General features: G+C 40.6%; 1 protein-coding gene across 17 annotated transcripts in view; it reads left to right on the top strand.

Annotated features, from left to right (window-relative positions):
- FGGY (FGGY carbohydrate kinase domain containing) overlaps positions 1–13,104 on the top strand; it is a 420,837-nt gene that overhangs the window by 9,779 nt on the left and 397,954 nt on the right. Inside the window, exon 1 of one of the 17 annotated variants that reach the window (XM_025427820.3) lies at positions 7,524–7,547. The exons of 15 other annotated variants lie outside the window; for them this stretch is intronic. The gene's annotated coding sequence lies outside the window, so the exon portion shown is untranslated. Of the gene's footprint in view, positions 1–7,523; positions 7,548–8,519; positions 8,566–13,104 lie in introns of those variants that run through there. One more of the 17 variants, XM_025427817.3, reaches the window with a different exon arrangement.

Here is a 13,104-nt window from a genome sequence, read left to right as displayed (position 1 = left end):
TCGTATTAAACTTGAGCCATTTTAGGACACTTCAATTTCCCCCACTGTGCTGGGATCACTGTACTTTGTTGCCTAATGTCCAGTGTCTTGAGAACCCTTGTTTCCTATATTTTGTTTCTTTTCTTTAAGGTGTTTTTCGTGGGAGGGTGAATATGGTTTCTGTTACTCCATCTTAGCTAATAGGGAGGTCTTCAAATGGAATTTCAGAAGAAAATTTAGAGAAGGTACTATTTGAGGGTATGAGGAAGGGATTTTGAAGTATCCAGGCATCAGTAATAATGGGACCACTTTTACTTCTTGCAGCCTAAAAGGGCACAGTGCAAGAAGTAGTCAAAAGGAAATAGAAGACATCCTCCATTTAGGATAATTGTCAGTAGAGGAACTATTTAGAGAGATGAGGGGGCAGCCTGAATGCCTGGGGCTAATAATAGTGGGATTGTTCTATCCTTCTATTTTAAGGGGCAAGGTGAGGAATGGTTACCAGAACCCCAAAGGAGAAACTATGTGCAGAAAGCTGCCTTGAGAGAATTCATTGCTTAGTTTAAGAGATGCAGGTAATTCAGTTCATCTCCCAATAAAGGGAGTCCTGACCTTAATCTTCTTCCTCCTTGAAGGCTTCTGCTAGTGCTGTCCATTGACCAACCCAACTAGAGGACAGAGGGTTGGAGCACCTAGAGATCCAGACTATAGTCCCAAGGACACAGAGTAGGCAGAAAAGGATCTGAGTATATAGTGAGGGAGAGGCGGAAGCTGAGAATAACCTGTACAGGAATCATGATAGCTTCTAGATACCTGGCTAAATATCATGGTGGTTGGTGATGCCACTTGCTGAGAGGGAGGAGAAAAGGAATAGTATGTCTGGGAGAAGTAGGTTAGACATGTGAGAGAGAAATGATGAGAATTTCTTCCCAAACTAGGTATACTTTTCTCAGGAGACTCCTATAACCACCCCCTCCTTCATCATCTTTAATTATTGAGGAGGCCCTTATCAATATGCAGGAAGCAGAGTTCAAACAGTGGGTACATACACAGTGATATATGTGTGGGATGGGTTTAGGGAGAGTAGGGAAATGAGGTAGAAATCATTCAGGCTCAATGTGTTACCAGTCCCTTGGCCATCTGGATTTGGGCCTCTTGCAGACCAGACTGGCAGCTGAGTAGCTTGTGTTTTGCTAAATTGGCCATGGGATAGATTAAAAAAGGACTCAGTTACTGGTGGGTCATAGGGAACGAAGGCTGAGAGGAAGGTGCTCTGTAAAATTAAGAGTGATTTCAACAGACCAGTCTCGGTGTAGTTGACCAAATTCTGAGATTATAGAATTACTGACCAACTTTGATGTTAGAATGAGGCTACTCTCAGAAGGGGGCTACTGTTAGAATGTTTAAAAGTATTCTGTGACCTGGTGGCAGAGGCATAGGATTAAAGGCCCTCTCCAGGAGGCAACTGGGTTGCTCAGTAGTTGAGTGTCTGCCTTTGGTTCAGGTTGTGATCCTAGGGTCCTGGGATTGAGTCCTGCTTCAGGCTCCCATGGGGAGCCTGCTTCTCCCTCTGCTTATGTCTCTGCCTCTCTCTCTTCATCTGTCATGAATAAATAAATAAAATCTTAAAAAAAAGAAAGTCCCTCTCTGGTTTTTACTGGCTCTGTGATGGTGGCCAAGTAACCCAAGTGCACAGAACCTTAGTTACCCTCTTTCTAAGCATGGACTCCTCTGGGGTTGTTGGGAGGATTAGCAGGGACACGCCCTATGTCACTGATGCCGTACCTGGCACACAGAGTAAGCACTCATGAGAAATTTATTGATCCAAGATGAGGCTTGGCTCAGAATACATTAAGGAAACATTTGGATTCATGTGAAGATACATTCTGATAAAACACAGGTCACACTAATTTTAGGGATCTAGGAAGAGAAGACTAGAGTACTTGATGGGGGCTCCTTCAGAGCCATCTATCATAGACAGTTTGTGAAAATATTCGAGCTCCCTTTCCCTTTTCTCCTGAACAAATTATTCTGATATTAGTGTCAGAGGTTGGATATTGGGCTGAATGGGCTGCTGATCTGTCCCAGGCTATGTTGTATCCTGGGGGTTCTCCAGGCAGGTAGAGACCTTACTGTGTGCTGTTCACTTAGGTCAGCTCTGCACAATATCAGATAGAAACATGAGTGTCAAGATCATTCTTATTAAATGTATTGAGTGCGCCTCATCCCTTTTATTTTAGAAAAAGCCAGAACATGGGGGAAAGCTTAGAGGAACTAGAAGTCTATAGCATGGAGGAAAGACAACCCATAGGAGGTCACAAGAATCATCTCAAAGCATTTGAAAGGATAGCTCACTTAAGAGAGATTAGGTGGTTTGGTTGATCCCATGGACGAGAGTGAGGTGTAGACAATGGGAACCATACAAAGCAGAGCTCTGCTCAGAAGATCTTTCTTATTATTATTACAGTAAGAACTGCTCATTGAGAAAATTCAAACAGCGGAGAGGGGAAGATAGAGATTGCCCTCCAAGTTTCCACAACTTTTCTTTTCCCTGAGTGTCCCTTCAGAAGCAGGAGTTTGTGTGTTCTTCCTGAATCTTGTGTGTTAAGTCTTTATACAATGCATTGGACCTCCCAACAGTAGCAATGGTCAGGATCCCCTGGAGGGCTTTTGTAGCCTCACTCTCAGAGTCTCTCTGAATTAATAGATCTGGGCTGGAGCTTGAGAATTTGCATTTCTAGCTCATTCCCTGGTGATACTGATAGTGTTCTGCTGGAGACCACTGTTTGAGAACCACTGATAGTCTGTCTTCTTAAAACAAAACAAAACAAAACAAAACACAAATGGGGTTATACTGAAGTCTCTAAGAACATACTCTTATTTAATAACATTAGCATTTTTCTTTAGCCCCTTGTCATTGGTTTTAATAGCTGCTTATGTAGAAGTTTTAGCAAGTCCCTTATTAATAAACAGTTAATTTGTTTCCAGAGGTTTTATGAGTGTGCTCTTGCCTTGGCAAAAACATGTTGTCATGTACATTTATATATATATATATATATATATATATATATATATATATATATATCTTTCGCCAATCCATGAATTCTTAGAAGTTAAACTGCTGGGTAAAATGGTCGATTTTTTTAAAAAAATAGAACTGCCCTATGACCCAGCAATTGCACTACTAGGTATTTATCAATATCCTGGGGTATTTACCCCAAACGTAGTGATCTGAAGGGGCACCTATACCCCAACATTCATAGCAGCAATGTTCACAATAGCCAAACTGTGGAAAGAGCCAAGACATCCATCTACAGATGAATGGATAAAGAAGACGTGGTATATATATATATTCAATGAAAGATTACTCGGCCATCAGAAAGGGTGTAGATGGAACTGGAGGATATTACGCTGAGTGCAATAAGTCAATCAAAGAATTATATGGTTTCACTCATATGTGGAATATAAGAAATGGTGCAGAGGATCATAGGGTAAGGGAAGGAAAACTGAATGGGAAATCATCAGAGAGGAAGACAAACCATGAGAGACTCTTAACTATAGGAAAAAAACCTGAGGGTTGAAGGAGGGGAGATGGGTGGGAGGGATGGGGTAATTTGGTGATGGGCATTAAGGAGGACATGTGATGAACACTGAGTGTTTTATATGCAAATGATAAGTCATTGAACACTACATCTGAAACTATCTGCTTTATGTTGGATAATTGAATTTAAGTTAAAAAAAAAAAAAAGGACAGATAGTGCCAGATTGTTCTAGAGAAGGCTGAACCCATTACTCTGCCACTAAAACTGTATGAAACTGCCTATTTTCCCCCACATTGTTGCAAAACTGGGTAGTATCAATATTTTCAATTTTTGCCAATTTGTTACATGTAAAACTATATTGTTTTCTATTGCATTTTCTCCATTATTTGTAAGGCTAAAGGTTCATATGTATTTGCTTTATTTCTTTTTCTATGAACTGCAAGTCTGTATTCCTTTGCATTACAGGAAGAGGGAACAGTATGAACAAAAGTGCCCAACCTTCATGAACAGGATTGCTAACAGCTCTTAGGGATGGAGTATAGGAGGTTGAGATGTGGGGTGTGTGTAGGGAGGTGGTTGGGGGGTGAGGTTAGAGATGCAGGCAGGAGCCAGAGGTCTTTGAGCTTATTTTGGGCAGGAGCAGCATTGCTGTGGTCAGCAATATGAGCTTGTCCCGTACTTCTTGGTAATTTCGACAGGGCCTGTTTGTGAAATGGCACTGTCTAGTTCCCCAAGTGTAAAGTTTAATCTTCAAATAACTCATTCTTTATGCCTTTCACCTTGGACCTTAAATCCACTTGGTCATGCTTCATAAATAGGTAAACACAAGAAGAGGCCAAAGACCTCAGCCAGCTTCTGTCTGAGTATGGACTCTGAGGGAGGGAATTGTGGAGGATTGTGTGGGGAAGGGATTTTGTTGCTCTAGCTAATACTGCCCTGAGCCTTCCCTGACTTTGCTGACATCTGACAGCAGTCACTGAGGTTGGTGGGTTCTTCTGTTGTTTTAATTTGAGTGATTTTTCTCGGAAAAGCCATGGATTCCGGCCAGTATGCTAATGATAACGGTTTTGCTTTGAAGCTCTGGTTCTGTAGAAAATCATTTCATAGTTAATTATGTCAGCAAATCAACAGCAGCCCCTTGGAGAAGAAAGTGACTGAGGGAGAGAAACTGAATATATACTTAAATTATTCAGAATTCGGAGGTCAAGAATTCATATTCCAGAAAGAGTCCATGTAATAATAAATAACGAAATTTGTACACAGTTTTCCCTGTTATGGGCTTGGCTTAGTAAATGATGACATATTGGGGTTAAAATATTACAACTTTGGGGGCACCTGGGTGGCTCATTGGTTGAACATCTGCCTTTGGCTCAGGGCATGATCCTGGGATCCTGGGATCGAGGTCTGCATTGGGCTCCCCGCAGGGAGCTTGCTTTTCCGTCTGCCTACATCTCTGTCTCTCATGAATAAATAAATAAAATCTTAAAAAAATATTATAACTTTGCATTTAGAATCAGGATGCCAGCCCTCAATCTCTTTCTGCCTGTTTTGCCTTTTTTCTGCTTCCAGGGTCCTGGTATGAGAGTGAGAGACCTTCGGCTTTGTACTATGGCTCTTAGTGAACTCAGTGTAAATTGGATTCATAGAAGATAGACTAACTCAGAAGAGACCCCTTGTCTGAAGAGTGTCTCTGTCTTCCTTCTGCTCTCCACATATGTGTCTGGTCAAGGAGGGAGATTATCCTGGAGGAGGAGTGGAGTGTCTCACACAGATGCCAGGCTGGCTCATAGTGCTTCTGGAACTCACCAGGGGCAGAGTCCTTAGAGACTTTGTATTTTAAAAGGTATTGGACTATATTATACATTAACAATCTTCCCCTCCCCCACACCCCAGTACTTGCCCTGTTACTGTATTAAGCTACACTGTGCTTATTGGCAAGTACAAGCAAGTAGCAGGCAAAACATTCTCAGTTACCATCTAGTGTTTCTTACAGTAGCATTAATTTGACATAAAGTAGTCTTTATGAATCAGAGCAGGGAGAAGCCATATCTAATGATTTGAGGTCCAAGAAGGTTTCCTAGGATAAACAGACTTGGAAGGGCATTCTAAGTTTGCACAAGATAAAGGCAACTTGGTCCGTATGGAAAGCCAAGCTATTTCAGGGAGAGTACCAAGAGCCCTGCTGTGGCTTAGATGGACTGGAATTTGAATATGGCCTCCTTTCTCTCCTGGCTTTGTGACCATCGGCTGGAGATTGATCCTCACAGAATTTCAGCATCCTCATCTGCAAATGGGAGAAACCTTGATGGGTGTTAGAAATGGGGCATCAAAAAAAAAAAAAAAAAGAAATGGGGCATCATTTCACCCTTCCCCTGCAAAGAGAATAGCTTGGTGGAGCATTATAAAGGGCTTGGAAGGCATTATAACAAATGAGGAGTTGCTTTATTGAATCACAAGGACTGAAAAGAAGAGGGAGCCAGCAGTGTTTTACAGAAGAGGGTGTGGAAGATGCAAAGTTTCATCTGCTCTTAAGGCACTGTTTGTTGTTGGAGTTTGGGGATGTCTTCTCATGAGTCAGATTTTCCATCCATGATTTCTTTAGGGCCTATACTATGCATTTGTCCTCAGCATGGTTGGATTTTGTATTTGTGTCAGCTGTTGCATCTTGCCTGTGTGGCTTGTGGAGGGTGGTGGTTTTGGCTAACATCCAGAACTGGCTTGGTTTGGATGCTGTGACTGCCACATTGTGAGGCAGGCAGGGGGGTTTGGTGAGTTCTGACTTTTCTGCCTTTTGGAATCCAACTTTGTATTAAAAGAACAGCCAACCTTTTTACTGTCTGATTTAATACTACACACCTCCTTGAGTCACCTCTTGCTTACATATTTGAAAATGGGCTTTGTCCAGAGCATGAAGATTCTCAGTATCCTGAAAAGTACTGAGTTTCTGATCTAGTGGTTGGAACAGTGATGAAAACAGTAAATAGGTACTTCCTTTTTTCCAGCCATCATCTCTGCATTGTGTGGGGAAAGGTGGTGTTGGAATATGATGCTTGGCCCCGAGAATGTGGCAAGGATTCTGTTGGCAGCATGAAGCCATTTTATTGCCATATGTAATTTTACTAGGTGCATTCAGTTTAGCTCAAGGTACAAAAACTAGGAATAATTTGAGTCATTACCATTTGATTTTCAAAAATCAGATTCTTACTTTAAATTGTCAGCTCTAAAAATCGGATATTTTTCAGCTTCCTATTCCTAGTGTCCTGGCACAGAGAAAGCACTTAATATTTGCTTTGTTTACTGGAATTTGAGATGTTAGATACAGTCAGAACACCTAGGTATAGACAATGTATTTTGCAGGTGTCCAGACGTGACTTGGTGTTGAAAGGGACATAATAATTGCCCTAATAATTGCTGCTGTTTATGACGCATATACCATACATCAGGTGCTATGCTAATCGCTTCAATGATATAATATCAGTGAATCAAAAAATATGATGATGCTTCAATGATATAATATCAGTGAATCAAAAAATATGATGACGCTTCAATGATATCAGTGAATCAAAAAATATGATGATATTGGAACAGTAGGAGACCGCCTTTCATTTTAAGAGATGAGGTAACTGTGAGCAACTTGTAATGTTTTTCTCCCATGTATATTGTTGGTAAAACCAATAGACAACCAGCTTTTATTACCAGATTAGCTCTTTACTTCCCATCCCAAACTTTCTTGCCATCCTACAGCACGTGTGATTTGTTTGAAGTGCTGTTTAGTTCTGTTAGAAGAGTGAAGTGGACAGGCATACTTACTGCTTATCTTTTTCTTTCCAAACTTAGTAACTGTCTGCTTGTAATACAACTAACTAAGTAAATAGTGTGGGACTCTTGTACCTGAGCTCCCAGCAGAGTCCAAAGATCAGTTTTAAGAGGATATTGAGTTCCCTCTCAGATCCCTGGGACTGTTTGTGTGCACACTGTCACCTAATTGCTCCTGGAGGAGTGGCTTTTTAAGAAATAGGACTGAAGGTAAGCTCACCTACTCTGGAGGATCGTAGCCTTAGGAAACAATATTATTGGTATGAAGTTATGTAGGGGAAAAGGAAGAAGGAAAAATATGAGAGCAACTCCCAAATGGTGGGTTTTCAGCACAATATTTGTAGCATTGACCAAGCTTTTTAGAATTGCTGAAACAGTTTTGCAAAGAACAGCCTCTCAGTCCACGTCCCTCTTTCTTTTTCATGCTACATTTGAGCAACTTGCATGTTTGTTGAATCAGCCATGAAGTCTGTGGTTTCCTGTGGCACATTACTAATAATATTTATACAAGCTATTATTTAATGAACCATATATTTATCATAGGAACAGTATTTTGATCATCAGTAGGGGCTAAAAATGAGTCCTGTCTGATGTGGGAAACAAAGGCAGAAGAAAAATTATTACATTTCCCTACAGTCTGCAGCCTGTTGACAATTCCTTGAAACAGGCAGAGGGACATTCCTGTAGGGACTCAGCTGCCTTAATGTTAATACTTTGCTAGGGGAAAGAGGCAACCTTAGCCTAACTCCCAGGATCCTGTAAGTCTACTTTAACATATAAAAATTTCTCTGGAAACTTCCTTTATCTCTACCCCCCAAGATATGTGCTGGCAAACATCCTCCAAGCATATGACCTGCTGATATACATCTGAAGGGTCTCATGACTCAGGTTTTACTGAACAGTTATAAATGAGCTTTTCTAGCAATAGCTAGCCCCCTCAAGATCCTGGAAACCTTGTTTCCAAGATACCTGGGAGGCTTATGCTATCCCTGACCCCCTCTCAACTTGAAAGTCTATAATGAGCCACTCCTCATGACCCTGGTGCAGCTCTTTCTGCTCACAGGTCCTGTCCCCGTGTTTTAATACAAGCACCATTTTGCACCAAAGACATCTCAAGTAATCTCTCTTGACTGTCGGCTTCTAACCCTAATGTCTTTCCTACATTATTTGGCAACCACAAAGGACTTTGAATTTTCTCATCTGGACTCTGAGCCACGTTGCAAAATTGGTGAGTATTTTCTCTCCTCTTCATCTACTAGTATTTCAGGAGTTTTTCAAGGGGTGTGGTCTCATTGGAACACTTTCATGTGGATTGCGTAGGCTCAGTCTGTAGCCTGTGGCTATTCTATGGGGAGGAGAAAGCTTGTATTTGGCTGGAAGTTAGTACTCTGGCCGAGATGGTAATAAGACCCAGAAACTTGATGCCCTCTCTTTATTCCTATCCTTATAACAAAGTTGTCTGTCTTGGGCAAGGGACAGCCACTTAAGTCACCAGAGTCTGCCAATCTTAAGACTCCCATGGGAGGTTTCCTCCTGATTGATCTATTGTGACCCCCTTCACATCCCTGGTCTACTCACTTCTGGCCGCAGGACCTCCACTGGGAGCTGGCCGAAACCAGTACCCAATGGAATTAAAACCTAACTGGGGACCATTTCTTCGGGAAGTTAGCTATAAGGACTACATGGGTTAGAATGTCACTTAGATTGCGGTGGATTTCTATCTTTACTGTCTTCTGTCAGTGTTCTCTACTAAATTATAAAATTGGGTAATTTCCCCTTGTAAAACTTTTCTAGGGTTCTCCATGGGCTAAAAAAGGCAGGGCAATAATGCAACCTTCAGGGCATAGGAAATAAGGTGTGCCCCTCACAGCAGGTGATAAAGCGGGCTTCAGGGCATAGGATGGCAGGGCACAGTATTTCATTCCATTCACCAGGCACCCGTCTGTAGCCTAGGATGCGATGGGGAAGGGGAGGGATGCTGGCCTCCCTCTAACAGGGCCTTTTACTGCAGTAATGCCTTTGTGGTAAGGCAGGATGGTGATCAATAGCAATTTTTGTTTGAGGGATGCCTCTAATCACTTTTGACACATGGAATCTTTGACATACCCTGCATGGGACACCACCTGGGAGTCAGGGTAAGATTTTTCATAATGGACCTTCTCTACTTTTCCAGGAGCATGGCCTCAGTAGGCTCTTATTCAATCCCCAAGGACTCTACCCAGGGATGCCTTTTAACACACTGGAAACAATTTGGATTGCAAAATTTAGGAAAGGACTGAGCTCCTGTAACACTGCATGGCCTCAGTAGGATCTGTCAATTAGATCTCTTCTGCAGGAAACAGGGCAGAATGTGTTTGCCCAAATGTGTCTGGCTAGTAACCCCCCTCTGGACATATTGGATGATAGTTATCTAAATAAGCCTCCTCCAAATCAACCCAGGTTGCTGGAGGAAACAGGTTATCCCAGACAAAGGGAACTCTGACTCTCTCTCTCTCTCTCTCACAGTTCCACCTCCTAATCAATGTGGGGGCTTCTCCCTCACTCATTTCCTGGGTTAATGGCTATAATTGAAGCCAACTGTGGTTAGCCTACCTCAGGACAGGGACTTTAAGGAATATTCCCAGGTAGCTACTGAAACTCCTTTTGTTTGGGAGGAAATTCCCTGTTTCTCTAAGCCCAACATGGACTGCCTGTTCCCCCCTTGTTGGTGGGAAAACATGGCATCTGCTCCTCTGTTAGACCTGACAAGTTCTAGAACTGGGACCCTTTCTCTGCCTTCTGGCAGTACTTTACCTCTTCTGCCTTCTCATCCATCACTTTTTGCTTGGGCACCACCCTGGGTGCATGACGCCTGTATCGCTGGTTCCTGTGCCATTCTTGGCACCTCCGGCACCATGGCTTCTTCTCCCCTCTCTATCACGGAGCAAAGAAGAGCAGCCCCTTGGACCTAACACCACCTACTCTAGATTTCCCCACTAGGGTCTGATAAAAATTGACACTGGGGAGGATCCAGGTGGAACGTAATCTGTATTGAAACTAATTTACCTTTGTTGGTTTAAGATAGACATGTCTTTAAAGTTAATTAGCATTAAATGTAAAATTTTTATTCTTTGAAGGCCAAATAAGCTCATAGTATTTCTTTTGTAATTTGTTAGCAAAGAGATGACTTAAAATTATGGTTAATTACAAAGATTTCTTGGGTAATTGTTAAGATAGCTTTCAAAATCTTTGGTAACCTGAAACTAAAGTTTTGCTTGGATGATAAATGGGATTGAATTCATTGGACATTTAGGTCTTTTCCAAAAGAATAAAGTGCTAAAGCATTGATTACTGGACATAGTTTTGTGCTTTTGACTTCTTATTGCAAAGAGACTAAGGATATTTAAGACTGTTAGAAAACATTCTTTGTGCTTAACTGATTCATAAATCTGCTATCTAAAGAGTTCTGGTGTAATAATTCACAATTGGTTACTACTAGTTTACACTGGAGACTAAAGTTTCTAAGTGCAGAATTTTGCTAAATGTAATTAAGACTGATGGGAATAAGGGAAGCAAAAGTAGGAGATATGTAAGAAAGAAGGAATGGGAATGCATTTTTATTGAAGGTAAAATAAGGTGATTTTGTTCTAAATGAGACTGATTATTTGGAAAGAAATGGATTGGGACAAAATTTGAATGTGAAGGAAAGTTGCAGAAGGTTTGTCAAGGGAAATCTTTGGAAAGGAGTTTTAGGTGTTTATCCTTTAGGTGTGATCCTTCCTTAAGGACTAAGGTTGAAATGAATGGATTTTAAAAGTATAGCGGTATAAGATTGAAAGTCTGCTTTCTCTCTGTTAAAAGACAATTTTCTTGAATTGTTGGTCTGCTCTTCAAAAAAAAAAAAACGTGAACAAAGTTGTTTGCTCTTTTCTTTGCCCAGAAAAAACAGTTTCTCTGTTTTCTCTGTTTTGCCTTTATCTTTGGGGATCCCTAATCCTCTTTATGCATGTACTTTAAAACTTTCTAAGGTTTTAATAAAGTTCCCCAAGATTTAAACCATGAATGAAATCTTGTTGACTAATTAGGCTTGTTTATTTGGTATGTTACCTTCTGGTATAAGGTCATCACTTGATATTTTGATTACTGAAATGTCATGTGTCACAGGAATAACTGGTTCTTGTCATTGGCATCATAATGAACTCTCATATCAGATCTTTAACAAGGTCCATTTCTGAATTTTTGTTATTTATAATTGTTCTTATTCCCTTGCAACATGAGTTACATCTTCAAGGAGATTAATAAAAAGGAATTCTAGGGTAGGAATTTCCCGAACTAACTAAAAAGCTATATTCAAACTGAACATGAACTAGTTCAGCATAGGACTAAATGAACTAAAAAGATGATTATAGTTTTGTACCTCTTGTTTGAAACATTGCTGGTTCTCTAATGTTTACCCTTTCAGGTTAAGAGAACATTCTCTTAAGATATTTCTGGCTTACAGGAACATGGTAAAGTATACATTTGTGAACAAATTGAGACATTTAACTTTTTTCTCTACCTGAACCCTCTGAAATTCAAAGGTCTCTCAGTAAGTATTCTTTCTTCCATGGCAATTCTTTCTTCCATGGCAATACATTTGCATAAGTTCAATAAGAATCTGTTCTTGTAACAGGACATCATTTGAAACATTGGTTATTTTACCAAGGCTTTGACTAGAATATCATATTTAAGAGACATGCATTGGCCTCAGATATTACCAAAGAGCTTTAAGAAACTAAAGTTGTCTTTATGAAACATGGAGTCATAAAGCCCCTTGGAACTGTTGGCCTGATACCTTGCTTACAGAGTTCCCAGCAGCCTCATGAGGTGAGTGAAGAATGTCACTTCCTGGCAGGTGCAGGAATCTCAGGATATATTTGGGACCTCAAGAAGAGGAATCCACCCACATCTACAGGTATTGTAGGCATGTCTGATGGCAAGTACCTGGCTTGGCTTCTGGCCTGGAGAGGCTACTGAATTCAACCTAGAGATTCCTTATAAAAAGTTCCAGCAAAGTAGATTCTGAAAGATTTATATGATAATCATTATTCTTGGTGAGTTTATGTAAAGTAATTAGACCAGGTTTGTTAAAATTGGACTTGTTTAGTAAAAAATTAGTCTTGGTTTGGCTATGTCTGGAAGTAAGGGCAATTTTAAAGAGAAAAATTATGTTTTGGTAACATACCTTTGCAGATTAAATCCTAGTTCTGCTTGTCTTTGAATGTTGTTTTGCCTAAGCTTGACAACTTGAAGTAAACTTAGGGAAGTTGCCATAATAGCTCATGTATAGATAGTCTCTTTGCTTATTATTCTGTGGGGATATTAACAGGACCCCATAGGCATGATTATTTTGAACAGCTTAAAAAATGGGATTGATTCCTCAACAATTCTATACCTCAACTAGCACCTTGACCAATTCTGTATGGCTGGGATGATAGAATCACTCCTTAGAAGCCAAAGTATACCCCACTCCATAGGGTTAATTGTAGGCTTGTGGAGATAGTGGATGGCCCCACTTTATTTGTGATTAGATTTGATGATGCACTTGCGGATACCCCTATCTCTTGAGACAAGTCTTCTCCCACTTGTCAGTGATTTCGTGTAATTAGGCTGGACCTCAGACAAAATGGGCTTCTGATAGTTTTATCTCTTAGTCATATTTATCCTAGAAGTCACCTCTGTTGAGGTATAATTTTTTAAAAAAAGGCTTTAGCTAAGCATACAACAGCCCTCCTGGTAAAAGGAGCCT

This window comes from Canis lupus, chromosome 5 (genome assembly GCF_003254725.2).
Source record: "Canis lupus dingo isolate Sandy chromosome 5, ASM325472v2, whole genome shotgun sequence".
In the NCBI taxonomy this organism is placed as follows: Eukaryota; Metazoa; Chordata; class Mammalia; order Carnivora; family Canidae; genus Canis; species Canis lupus.
Note: the sequence above shows the minus strand (reverse complement) of the source record. Positions and strands in the feature narration are given on the sequence as shown.